Raw genomic sequence first — 13,703 nt, forward strand, 5'->3', positions numbered from 1 at the left:
TGCCAACTGTCATGGTGGCGACATATTTCTTTCGTAAAGCATGAGTATCACTGTGTCTTTTCTATCTGCATCAATGAAGCGTCGCATCGCCAATTGCCAAGTGGTGACTCAATGTCTTGCAACAGGCGACTCTCCGGCCAGTGAAAAACAAATTGTTCCAACCAACTGCAAAATGGAGGCATCATTTCCAGTTCTCAAGTGAAGTGGGCACATGGAGATTTTTCTCCAAAGGCTTTTATTGCATCCCCTCCAAGTCTGTGAATTCAAAAATTACAACAGAGCGCACTTCGTGGCTGATTAAGATATGTGTAAGACAATGACCTTTTGTCATTTTACACGTGTTAGCCAGATGTGGTGTACGTCCCCAAAACATAATCCATAAGGACTTTAAATAGATTCTGACATGTTGAGACATTCCAATGTGGCCTAAATGTTGTACAAATTTGGTGAAGCCACCCCACTTTATGGGATGGCCCAAAAAAAAAAAAAAAAAAAAAGGAAATTTCTCAGAAAAGGTGGAAAGAAGTAGCAAGTCATCAGACTTGAACAGTTCCGGGAACCCTCGCCTCCCCTTCCTCATGCCACATGTCTTTCCATGCCCGGTGAAATGAAGGGTCCCTCCGCCGCTCCAGTCATAATTCTTGCTGTCATGTCTGAGCATTAACGGTAAATCCTGAAATATGCACAAGCGATGTTGTCTCGAGGGAACATGTGGAGATTCCACAGTTCTGAGTAGGGGTCGGCCCGGATGTCTCATGTCTGCACAAGAGGGCTTTCCCCGATGGAAAAAAAAAAAAATGAAGAGAGTGAGTGATTGTATGATGAGGTGATATTGCAGAGATTGACTGTAAGTTTCAGTTATTTATTTTATTTTATTTACTGACATTTTTGTAGAAAATAATTTCCTGAGACTCTCTGATGTACAGCCAGCAGCAAATGTTCAGAAAGACATTTATCTATTTATATCGCACGTGTGCATCACCCCACACCTGCATGCATCACTTTTTATAGCTCGCGTAAGTTTCAAGATAAAATCTATGATCTGTGAATCGCATTCGCTTTTCTTCCACGTACACTAGATTGAGTCTAACGAAGACTGACAGTGGACATGCAGTAGTTGCGGAGCAGTTCGGGAATTCGAAAGAGCCCGTGTCTGTTGTAACCAAAAATTCTACTGACGTAATTCTGCCAATGCTGACCGTGCGAGTTTTCAACATTTGGGTCCAACTAAACGTCATTTTATTCTATACTGTCCCCATTTCATGAGCGGCACACACCACAAAAACCACACCAGCCTCACTTTGCTTTTTGTTTTGTTTTACTTCAATTTCTCATTCCACTGACAATTTGCTTGACTGTCCGGACAATCATCAGCATTATAACTGGGCTAAAAATGGATGAGCTGCCCTGTGATCGCTCAGCGACCAGTCCAAGGTGCAGCCGGCAGGGATCGGCTCCATTTCACCAATGACCTGAATGAGGACGAGCACGGAATTTCTTTCCATTCAGATGCAATGTCCTTGTTCCAACCTCTTGCTGTCAGGCAGAATTTATGGAGCATTAATAATTTAAGTTCAACAGATTGCGGGCAGCCTGATGGTCAGCGCAATTCCGGGGACATCCTGTACTGGTTGCCAGCGAATCGCAGGGCACACAAAGACGACCAACCATCCACGCTCACACCTAGGGACAATTCAGAGTGTTCAATCAGCCTGCCATGCATATTTTTGGATTGTGGGAGGAAACCGGAGTACCCGGAGAAAACCCACGCAGGCATGGGGAGAACATGCAAACTCCACACCCATGACCTCAGCACTGTGAGATCGACACGCTAACCAGTGGGCCACCAGGCTGCCCAATTTCAAATGTTTGATTGGTTAATCTTTCAATACTTTTGGCACAAAAGTCACAACAGGTGTCTGGTCCATGAAATTTCCTGAGACGTCCACTGTGTGTTTCTGTGACTCTTCCAGTCTCAGCATCTCTGTTGCAAATTACTGATGATGATGCTCTATGACACTCAAAGCTCAGTAGCCACTTCCATCTGATAAGTTTGAATGGAAAAAAAAAATCACAACAGGTGTATGATGCATCAATCAAATTCTTATCCTGTATCCTAAATCATTTTCCATGTGTCACAGTAGGCACCCCCAGTCATTATTGTGCTGAGCGGCACAATTTGGGGGTGCATGCCTGCTGCCTGCAGCACTTAGCAAGGGTAGGCCTATATGATTTCCAGACCAGGATACGGACACACAGATGAGAGAGGGAGAGAGAGAGGGAGAGAGAGAGAGACAGAGAGAGAGAGAGAGAGAGAGAGAGAGAGAGAGAGAAAGACAATACAGTCATTTCTCTTTTCGTTGTTGCCAGTTTGTAAGGTATAACTTAATTAATGCTGGTTTTGCAGACTGCGATTTAGCCGCAATGTATGGCATATGTTGATCTCATAAGTGAATGGGGTGAAGTGATGCAAATGGAATTTTCAAACGTGGTCAAAGCTTTTATTTCCACACACATATAGACACACATTAAGGGAAAACCATGTACCAGGATGTCCGAGTGGTGAAGGCGTTGGACTTAAGATCCAATGCACTATAGTTCTCGTGGGTTCACACCCCACTCCTGGTAAAATAATCATAGTCGGAGTTCAACTGAACTCATAAAAGTTGCATGTTTTTTTTTTTTCGCACAAACATATCCTCAATTTTCCAGCGATTGGCTGGCAACCAGTTCAGGGTGTACCCCACCTACTTCCCGAAGACAGCTGGAATAAGTTCCAGCATGTCCACAAACCCTTATGAGGACAGAAAATGGATGGATGGATATATAAACATGGCAAGAGTCCAATTTCTTACCATCACCGCTATGACATCACGTTTTTTCTTTTATAGCTTTGATCTGTTTTACATTGACTTACGAGCTGTGCAGAAACACATCCGAAGGCCAATTGTGTCAATATAAGTGGGTCAATGTCCTGAAGAAACAATGGAATGTGACCTACATTTAGAATGACCTTGGAATTACCTTTCAACAACATCATTTTACAGCACCATATGCTCGCCCGTTCAGCTAGCCATTCTCATGAATCGACAGATGTGTGAGCTAAGCCCCAAACATACAGAGTGATCAATCAATGGCTTCATAATTTTGGGGTTTGGCGCAAAAGGGAAAGAAGGCGGGGCATCTTGCTGCAGATTTAAGGTTGAGACGTTCCGGTTTAATCTCCGCACATAAAACGTTGACGTCTTGAAAAGCTCCACGTTGAGATGAGACGACACCTCCAACAACACAAGGACGATTTGGAGCCGATAATCGGCTTTCTACGTGATGCCTCCCGACAAGTTGGAAGGTGAATTCTTCACGGTTTATTCTTCTTTTTTCTTTGCTTTTTCCAAACAAGCCAATGCAGCACTGACAGTTTTGGGGCAAATCCAGACAAACGAAATTATAAAGCCAGTGAGTGTTCTAGTGGTTAACGCATCTGCCTCACAGTGCTGGGAGTTTGGGTGAAGCCCACCTGCGTGGAGTTGGCAGGTTCACCCCTTCGTGCTTGCGCAGGCTTTCTCCCCGCCTCTTGCCCAAACTCATCTTGAAAAAATAAATGAAGAAGTGGATGCAGACATAAATCAATAAATCATATCTCGCTGAAACACTTTGGCCTCACCTGAAATCGTGTCAGAGTGATCCAATTTAGAGTGTTCAATTGAAACGAACCATTCAATAATCTTAAATTTCTGTTATCGCCTATTATTGATCTCATTTGACTTGGATCCATGTCAATAAACATCTAAATAACAAAATCTGACTGACTGTCAAAGGGTATGTCTCTGTTCAATTTGAAGTGGGTATTGACCTTACTTTCAAATAAAATCAATTTGTTGGAAGAACGAATAAGATATAGACATTTTAAATTGTCTAAACGAATGTAAAAAAAATAATGTTTAAACAAGGATAAAATAAGACCCCGATTTTTCTGGCAGGATTTGTTGATTGATCGCACCAGTTGAGCGGCGAACAGCAGGGAGCTATAACATGTCAATCATTGCCACAGAAGAAGCCACAATGAGAAAACATAGTGTCAAAGCATCTTTATTGATATTTCCCCACTTCAGCTCTGTCTTAAATAATCATTTTATTGTGTGAACATTACAACCGCGGCAGTCCGGTAGCCAAGCTAGCATGTGTAGCGTTGTTAGCCCTTTGACAAATTAGCCAGATGGAGGTAGAGGAACTTTCTCAATGCTTACTCTTCATTGCTTTGTTCAAGTAGTTGTTATGAAAATGCCCCCAAATTGTACAATAATTTAAAGAATAAAAGAAAAGACTTTTTTTTTAGGTAGGGTCCAAAATCCTCATTGTTTTCTTTTCCATCTTCGTTAAAAAAAAAAAAAAAAATTGACGCTTTTCAAGCGTGTGACAGTCACATGGACTGAAAGGATTTTTTTTGAGATCTTGAATTTCAGTCAATATTTTGACTGCAGTCGGAGGCAGGACAGCCTCACTGTCATATTCCGTGATTATTGCCAAGCTAAACTCCCCCCCTGCTTCCATTCACCCTACATGTCTTGTTCTCTTATGTAAGGTTTGGACGCCTTACTATAGTGCTGTGACTTAAAGTGAATACTGGGGGCACAGACGTGATGGGCATGTTTCTTCCACAAGTAATTTATAGAGTCAAATGTAAGCAGTTATCAAATGGGAATTTAGTTTTCCAACGACTCTTGGTAGGTTTATTTTGGCTTACAACGGTATCATAATGTCGAGCATTTGGCTCACAATTGTGTCTTTTATTTCGTCAATTTGGTAGCGGGTTTATTCCACACACAAAGTAAAAACAAGCAAGAATTTCCCCTTGACCTCTCAGATTTTCTTCAGATTTTTTAGGTGTGGTTGGAAATTGGATTGCGGGTTGACAAATGGACACTAGTCATGTCATTATTTATTTCTCAGAACCTTTTCGTGTACCTGTCACAACTATAACAATATTTAGAGGAACAGAACGTTACTGTTGAAAAGATAAGAAGGAAAAGGGTTGGGATGAGAAGCAGCACCTCCAAATTTAAGATTGTGGTCCACAGTCCGAAATGTTGGAGTCCACCAAGCCAGGGATGAGATGCTGCCCCAAGTGGAAGATTTCCAACTTTTTCATCTAATTTGTACTCATTGACGGAAAGGTCCCCCTACATTTTGTTCGACGGCATAGTCCTCACAAAAAGTGTGACAATGATGAAAATTTTTCATCTGCAAAATTACCACTGGCAAATCGCTATCTCTCATTTAGCAGAAAGTTTGCTAGCACATAAGGTGCATCACACAAGTTCCCAGACTGGTGGCAGAAAAGCTAGAGTATATGCTAACTTCACACTCCAAACTATAAATAGTAGCGCCAGACCTGGAACTTTTTCAACACAGCTCATTAAGACGTTTCAGAACATTTTGATGTAAACCTTTTTTCTTTCCATCTCCTACCACACCTTAAAAATGAAGAACATCTGAGAGGTGAAGGGAAAACCCCTTGATTTATTTTTAATGGAATGACCCAGCATGGATATTTTTCCACGGCCGCTCACACCTGTGTTGATCAGATGAAGTGTCAACAAACGTTTTGCCTGAAGGATGAGAGAGGAGGTCAAACTCTTTTGACGATCGAAACACATGGAGAACTTGACTCGTGCCCGTCACCTGTCAGCAAAAAAATGCTCACATTGCTTCAGGGGCAATTGTGTCTGCGGAGGAACAGCAGCTGACAAGTTCCACCTTATATCGTTAGCTTAATAGCATAGCTGCCCCTCGTCATATTTTAATGTTTTTTTACAAAAAAAAAAAAAAAAAAAACAACAGGTGGCACCACATCACCTCCAATTTTAGCATCACTTCATTACCTCCTCGTCTGTTTTAGAATTGATTTTGAGATTACTGTTAAGGCTCATATGGGATTGGCTCCGAGCTGCAGATCTGAACTTTCAACCACCTATGAGCCAGCCCACAGTCTCGGATCCTCGGGCGAAGGCCTTCTGGTTGTTCGCCTCGGCTTTGGAACAACCTAACTACGGAGGTGAGAAAGACAAAATCGGTGGTATCACTGTGTCGCGCATTTGCCTCCCAGTGCTCGTGCAGCCGACGACACGAGTGCGGACGAGTGGCAGAGCTCGCCATGTGCCTGTGAAACGATAAAGCCTTTTTTTTTTTTGAGACTTTTTTTTAAATCTTTTTCAGAACCATCTAACCGTTTCTATTTTTTCATGCATGCAAAACCATGCGTGTGGGGTCATTGAAGACTCTAAATTGCACTTAGGTGTGAATGTGAATGCGAATGGTTGAATGGCAAGCAGTTCAACTGATGGATCAAGCAATAATTGCAAAAAAAAAAAATGGTAGCATTTATCGCTTTTGCCTAAGTAAAGGAGTTCATCGGTGACCAATCATTGTCATTTCTCAGCGGGATGTTGCATTTCAAATACATATGATGCTAGAAGCTGAATGTTCTGAACTCCTGTTTCGCTACCGAGTGCTTCAACACTGTCTCCTCAACTTGGGGTTCAGTATCTCGCTCGTGACTTTGATTCGGTCAAAAGAGCTGAGGATCAAACCCACAACCTTCAGGTTAGGAGAGAACCTGAGCCATGCTGACAACCCCCCCCCCCACCTCCACCCTGTTCAAACAGAGTGTCTTAACGGCAGGAATTCACATGGCGCAGGTTCCCATGTATAGCTTCAGTGGAATAAGTCGGAAAAGGCTCGTAGCCTATGATATACAAAGTATGTCTGGAACAGCTGGACGTGAGGATGCATTGAAAGCAGATGTGGCCTGGAATGTCCAACACATGGAAAAGTTGATTGTGGCTATACCTCAGCAGTAATAGGACAACTAACAGCCAAAAGTACACTCAACAGTGGTGACCCCCCACCCCCCTCCCCAATCCCCATCCCTCGACCCCCAGAAAAGACTTCTGGAAAACTGAGGGATTAGCACATAGGGATCTGCCTGCTGTATAGTACTCTTCTGTGTGTCTGTGTGTTGTTATCAAATCTTTTGGACCCCCTTAGTAAAACTTTTGAAGCGGGGCAAAAATATGTTGTTGGATTATAAAATGAGAGCCGACAAAATCACTTTTTTTTTTTTTTTTTTTTTTTTTACTTTATTTTTTTTACATTCCGCTGTGGATTTGTGGATGGCAGCCCCTTCAAACATAAATCCATATGCCCGGCTGTCTGCTCCTCAAATTATCTGCAGCTCAAAGAATGTCAGGACCGCAAGTGAGTTGTTTTCAAACGGAGTTTCCATCTTCTTTAACATAAGGCTGTGTTTACAGCAGGGGGGGGGGGGAGACCTTTCCGTTGATTGAATTGAAAACATGGAGACAGCATGGACAGTGTGTACAAATGTAACCTTTGCATGGAATTCAGCAAGTTTCCCTTCTTTTTCAAGGACACGGCTCTCCCAGATGTGAATCTTCCTTCGGACTGGACCAAACGTAAATAAACGTGTGTGTAAAGAAAGCGTCAGGGTGCTCTTTCAAAAGTCTTTTATATATATATATATATATATATATATATACAGCAATGACAAATGCTGGAAGTCAAGGACCCCAATTTCCTCCCTGTAGTGGTGTGAGCTTCACTGGCATTTTACATTCGAACCAACTTGCCAGACGCTTAATGTTAATTGCATCTGGCGGAGCAACAAAACATTTTATCTTCGGATCAGTCGCTCAACGGAGAGGAATATTTATTGTGATTTGAACATGCAATCATGGAAAACGTGCATACCTCTGTACAAACCTCTCTGCAGACGTTAGCCATCCAAGTCTCCTCTGCTAAATCATTTAGCGCTCTCGTAGCTTCACCGACTTTGCATTGATCTCACTCTGGAGACACAGAAAAGAAGGTATCCACACCACAAACGGGTATCGGACTCTTAATGGTTTTGACTTGACTTTGGCTCTGTCGTCCTTGTTAATATTTCCAGCAGAAGTTTTTCAGCAGGCTAACAAAAGCTCTTGTGACCGCCGCCTCACTGCCGAATACCCCCGAGCAGACAACTCACTGACGTCTCCGAAGACGCAATCTTAGATGACATTACAACGTGATCCGCAGGGAACCGTAACGCTGTAAAGTGGCGGGCCTGAGAGGTTTACAGAATTAGCTCATGTCTTTCGGAGCACCCGGCAACAAATCTGCGGTGAGTCTGACAGGCTCATTAACGATTCGAAGGTCTCTCGCTGTTGGCGTCATCTACCGCACCTCCGCTCCGAGATCCACAGATGAAATCAGATTTGTTGAAATCTTCCCTCAAGCCTCGCTTTGTCACGTCTTCTTGATACAGGAACCCTGCACGTGCGCGACTCACGATGGCTCCACGTGTTATATCCAAAACATCACACGAGGCAAAAGGGGAAACTTGTGATTCATTGCATTGATAATTGTTTTTTTTTTTCTTTAAATCATTGCGATGAAGAAAAAAAAATAACACTTTACTAATCTCCCCACCCGGAGAGTCTTTTTTCTAATTTAGCAAAAATAACAAACAAATATTGATCAAGTCCATTTATCCACATCCGTTAGCAAAGCAGCCAGTGAGCCAGATGTTCACTCTATTTTGTCATTTTATACTATTAAAGTCATTTATGCCCATTTTATTGGGGTGAGTGAATAATCACCTTTGGTTTGGAAACAGAAGTTGTCCAACAGCTGAACCATTGCGGGAATATTGTGTGTCGTAATTATTGTATTGGCCCGAATAGAAGACGGCCCTGATTATAAGACGACCCTCTCTTCTTCAAGACTCGTTTGAAAAAAGACTTTTTGAACACCAAATTAATTTTTATACAGAAAACAATTACAGTACATCTGAAACAAATTATTATAACAATATATTTGAGAGAAAAAGCATGTTATTTTGCCTCATTCAAATCTTAATATCTGAACATTTGAATATGTAAACTAAAGTGCAATTACATTCGTAAATGAATGGCTTCTGGTTTTTGAAATGTAAATTACATTTCTCCTCAGCTGCCAGTTAACCTGGCTGATCTTTGGCTCACTTTTCTCCAGATTGTCGCTACGTTTCTCCATTTTCTGTTATCTCTTCTATTATTTTCTTCTCTTTTCTTTCTTACCGCTATTTTTTATTTTTCTTCTTCGTGCTACCGCTATTTTTATTTTTATTCTTCGTGACAGGGGTTCACTTTGGCCTGGGGAGTCAAGTTCAGCATTCGCTTCAATGATATCTGGTGCCATCTAGCGTCGTGAATGGGTATAATGTCTCGACCTGGAATACAGTATAAGACGACCCCCACTTTTTCAGTCTTATTTCAATGCAAAAACACCGTCTTATATTCGGGCCAATACAGTACCTCATCGCTCAGTCTTAAATCGCAAGATCTGCATTGTTTAAATTCACTTAGATATTTACGTCCGCTTAAACTAAAAAAATGTCTCTCGATTGATAGACGGCTCTATTTTTCATGTAAAAAAAACAAAAAAAAACCAGACTCCTAGTCACGTCATTTAGTTTGTTTATTGTAAATTTCCATTCGCAGTAATGTCATGAAATGTTTGCCAGAAATACATTTATATTCCTTGACTTGAAGGGTTGTAAGCGGCGACGAGTACAGGAGCCCCTTTTTGTTGGGCCTTCGCCCAGAGGATGACTGCATTCGTGATGCTGTATACAATTAAAGGCGGAGAAGAACAACTGTAAGCACGTTAGAATTTTATTAAATGTTCCATTCATCAACAGGGAAATGATGTGCTTCCTGTTCAAGGGCCCCATTGTAAACACTCTCTGCGGGGATGCAAATGAGACAGCCGCAGAAGCTCCATTATTCTGCTCCACATGAAGACTTTCCACAGCTTTTCACCATGAACGTTTAGTCTCGGCACGCAAGCACCGTTGGCACACATTTCATCTCTCGGGGATGGGGAACTTACATAATAAATAGCTTCGAAAATGACTCCAATTAGATGTCTGGAGTTACCGAGAGGCTTCTGAACACATTTGTCACATAAATCGGCCGGATATCCAAACGTACAAACTAACCAAAATGAGTGTTTTCTATAGTTTATTTCCAAAGAAATTTTCTGGAAAAAAAAAAAAAAAACGTCTCGAAGGTGGTCCAAAAAGTGTGGCGGTCATTTTTTTCTAAACCCACATGGTTGTCGATGCAGTGTCAATGACATGTTGAACGGGCAAAGGACGTGCCTTGGATGTGACTCTTAGCATTAAGAGAAAAAAAAAGGATGACTCTGCTGTGTACATTCCGTTTGTTTATTCTTGATGATGACTTATCTCTGAAGAGGTCTGAACAAAGACTTGGTGGATTGTGGATCCCTCCCAAAAAATGCAGGATCCGATAAATGATGATGTTACAAAAAGATATTTGTTCCAGAAAAGCGAATTAAGTATTAAGATAAATCGCCGGTGACAAAAAGCTAGGAAAACCATATGAGAAACAAGAAGCGCTTGCAAATGGCAAGTTCAGGATGAGCACCGAAAATCTAAAAAATGAAATAAGAGTCCAATCACACGAACATAAAATGAAACAACAACAGCAAGACAAAAAGATACTTTGACAGCCAAAATCTGCTACAATGAAAGCGAGCAACAGCTAACAGCTAACAGCTAACAGGTCTCGACAATGGCACATGGGCAAGAACCTAAAATACACAGAAACTTAATTGCATGACGAGACACAGGTGCACCACCGAAGGGTCACGCCCAACACTGCAGCTGGTGCTGAAACAAAAACACAAAACAAACCAGAGTAGAACATGACAATTTCAACAATATTCAGACGTGAGTCCCACTTTTTTTTTTGGTTCTCTCAAGTTATGTTAAAGTCTATTTCCTGTCTCAGAACATCAATATGTTTTTCTTCTTTTCCATCACTGGTACAGAGAAATCAGACAGATGAAAATAACACTGGACAAATGTACCTTCACCCCACAAAGGACCAACAGAGTAAAACGAGATTCAATACTGTATATTACCTTGAAAAATTCAGAGTAATTATACGGGCCGGGAGCAGAATAAATACATTTAGTCACCGTTTATGAAGCTTTGGTCACCACCATAAGCGTCATCGGCAGGGTCCGCCCTTATGAGACACTGAACATAAGGCGCAAACGAAAACATTCTCAAAATTTCACCCTGCTTCTTACAGCCGCAGATACACTATTCATGTGCGGCAAATAAACGTGTTGTCTTACAGAAATAAAAATGTCATGGATGAGGTTCCGTCAGTCCGCCACATGATTATGGAGCGTTCACAGCCAAAATAAAGTCTGTATTAGGCTTCTGAATAAGTCTATTCAGTAGTTGAGTGCATTACCATATTTTCAAAGGGCTGAAAAGAGAATCTGCGGACATTAGCTATTTGAAAGCATTTTAGGTAAGATCTGAGTTTTGTATGCATGTCCACCGAATGGGATTAAATTGTTTGTATTTGAGGCAATATTTGGTGCATTTTTGCTAGTCGCGTCACTGTCAAATCACAGGTAGCATGAACCATGCAGTGTATTATGTACACATTTTCCATCATCTAAACATCTTTTATTTGCCTCACCGCGAGCGCTAAAGCATTTCGGTTAGCATTTAGCACCTCGCATTGCTCCAAGACGGCGAGCGCAACAATTCACTATGTCAGATTTTCTCGGGAAAAAAAAAAATGAACACAAGGAATAATGTGTTATCTATAAATAGGTTTAAATGGCTTATTTTTATTGTTCACAGCTAGCATTTCAGCAACCAAAGCGTTTCTGCCCCACGCCGTGAATTAAAACCGCATCCAAACAAATTGAACGATCATCAGTGAATCATCATTGCCATGAATCTGCACCGTGTGCCCTTTCTTGCATCCGAGCTGGAGCAAATTCTTACAAACTGTTTAATGTTACATTAGTAACTGTGATTAGAGCATTTCCTTCATCTAAATACGAGACATTTTCGGAATCATCCCATGTTTGGGATGTCTGAAAAGGATAGTCATCTGGACCGCTGGACTCATTATTTGGGTGTCTGCTCGCAGTAGGAACACTAACCGTGACGGGAATGCTGTGGCGAACCACAACTATGACTGGAGTGAAGCTTCACATAAACCTGGTTGACTTGTTTGATTCCATATTTGTTACGTTTTTAAAGAGGACAACTATGGGTAGTGTGTACAGAATATCCTCAGACCGATTAATGGGATTTGACGCAACCGTCTTGGCTTTCCAAAGTTACACTTTCAGTGCACATACTGTACAGTACAATACCACTTTTCCATACAAAAAAAAAAAAGGAAAAACAAAACCCACCACTGTTCGTTTTGTTGGAATTTTCCTGACATTCCTAATCAGTCAGACTTGGCCTTATAAGGACTTTATTGAACAGGGCAGCATCATCTCCCAAGTGTTCCAGGTTCACAGACTCACCAAAGAGGAAATGAATTTCTGTGTTTCTCGTTCATTTATCACACAGCTCACAGTGAAACATCGCTCTGCGCATGGCCCGACTTCTTCCTGCCAGCAAGAATAGCCACAGCATGCTGACATAAATCCACTTTCATTAGTGTAAAATTGCCTTAACAGCATATTTTAACACACTTGGAAATATAAGTTGCCACTATCTTCACCTTTGAATTATGATTGAATTATGAGTTATGATCGAAGCATAAATGAATGTACTGTATTTTTTTGCACAATAAGTCGCTCCAATGAATAGCCAATTTTAAAACTGTTTTCATTTATAGGGCATTATAAGGTAAGGCGCATAGAATAGAAATTACAATAATGGCTGCGGTTGCCTTATGCATCCAATAAATGGAGCTACGCTAAAGGGAATACAATACAATACAGCTTTATTTATGTAGAGCTTTCACAACTGCTGCAGCTGTAACAAAGCATTTTACAGAACATTAAAAAAACTTAGTCCAAGAAATCTGAATATTGATCCATATATAAGGCGCATCGGATTATAAATCGGCTTTTGAGAAAATTGAATGCTTTTAGGTGCGCCTTATAGTGCGGGAAATACGGTATATATTGTTCAATCCCAAGTTCCGGTAGCTCCATTTAGCAGGTATTCCGTGATCTTAAATGAAACGAATGCAAAAGAAAAGTATTTTGCCCATCGTTCACCATTGTTTTTAATTAGTCTACTTTGACACACAAACTTGCAAAAAATAACGATAAATAAACATCTTGGAACTTGATAGCTTTTTGCTTGAAGCTCGGTACTTTTATTTTTAAAAACATACTGCAGGTTCAGTGAGGAGCTAGGGTTTTTTTTTTTTTGGGTCTTTATTTGTCACTCGCAATTCATGGAAGTTGAATATTTATCTCTCACGCTCAGAATATTTGGAGTACAACTTTATCCATTTTAGTAAGTATTGTGAGTTACAACATGCTGATTACAGTTTGTTGATATCATTGGTTTTATTTTTTTATTTATTTTTATCCGATTTTTGTTTCAAACGTGCACATTAAGCTCACAGCAGTTTCTTCATCTCGAACGCAATGTCATGATGTCAACCCTGTCCCTACTTCTAAAGAATAACACGCTGAGTTTTAAGGGCTTAGAAAGTGAAAGAAATGATAAACACTTAGTGAAACATTTACACTTCCATGGGCAAATTCCCAGAGAGTGAGCTAGCCAATAAAATGACTCAACTTTTTTGAGGCTCGCTCTTCTGAAATTCAACATCTGTGCAGGGAAAAGA

At 41.0% G+C, this 13,703-nt stretch overlaps 1 long non-coding RNA gene across 2 annotated transcripts in view; it reads right to left on the reverse strand.

The window, feature by feature from the left end:
* Window positions 1-244: 244 nt before the first annotated feature.
* Window positions 245-13,703, reverse strand: part of LOC109516093 (uncharacterized) — a 59,816-nt gene continuing 46,357 nt past the window's right edge. Inside the window, exon 3 of one of the 2 annotated variants that reach the window (XR_002168298.1) lies at window positions 245-1,472. This is a non-coding gene — a long non-coding RNA (uncharacterized LOC109516093). Of the gene's footprint in view, window positions 1,473-7,552; window positions 7,869-13,703 lie in introns of those variants that run through there. The other variant, XR_002168297.1, reaches the window with a different exon arrangement.

This window comes from Hippocampus comes, unplaced genomic scaffold (genome assembly GCF_001891065.2).
Source record: "Hippocampus comes isolate QL1 unplaced genomic scaffold, H_comes_QL1_v1.1 scaffold43, whole genome shotgun sequence".
NCBI lineage: Eukaryota > Metazoa > Chordata > Actinopteri > Syngnathiformes > Syngnathidae > Hippocampus > Hippocampus comes.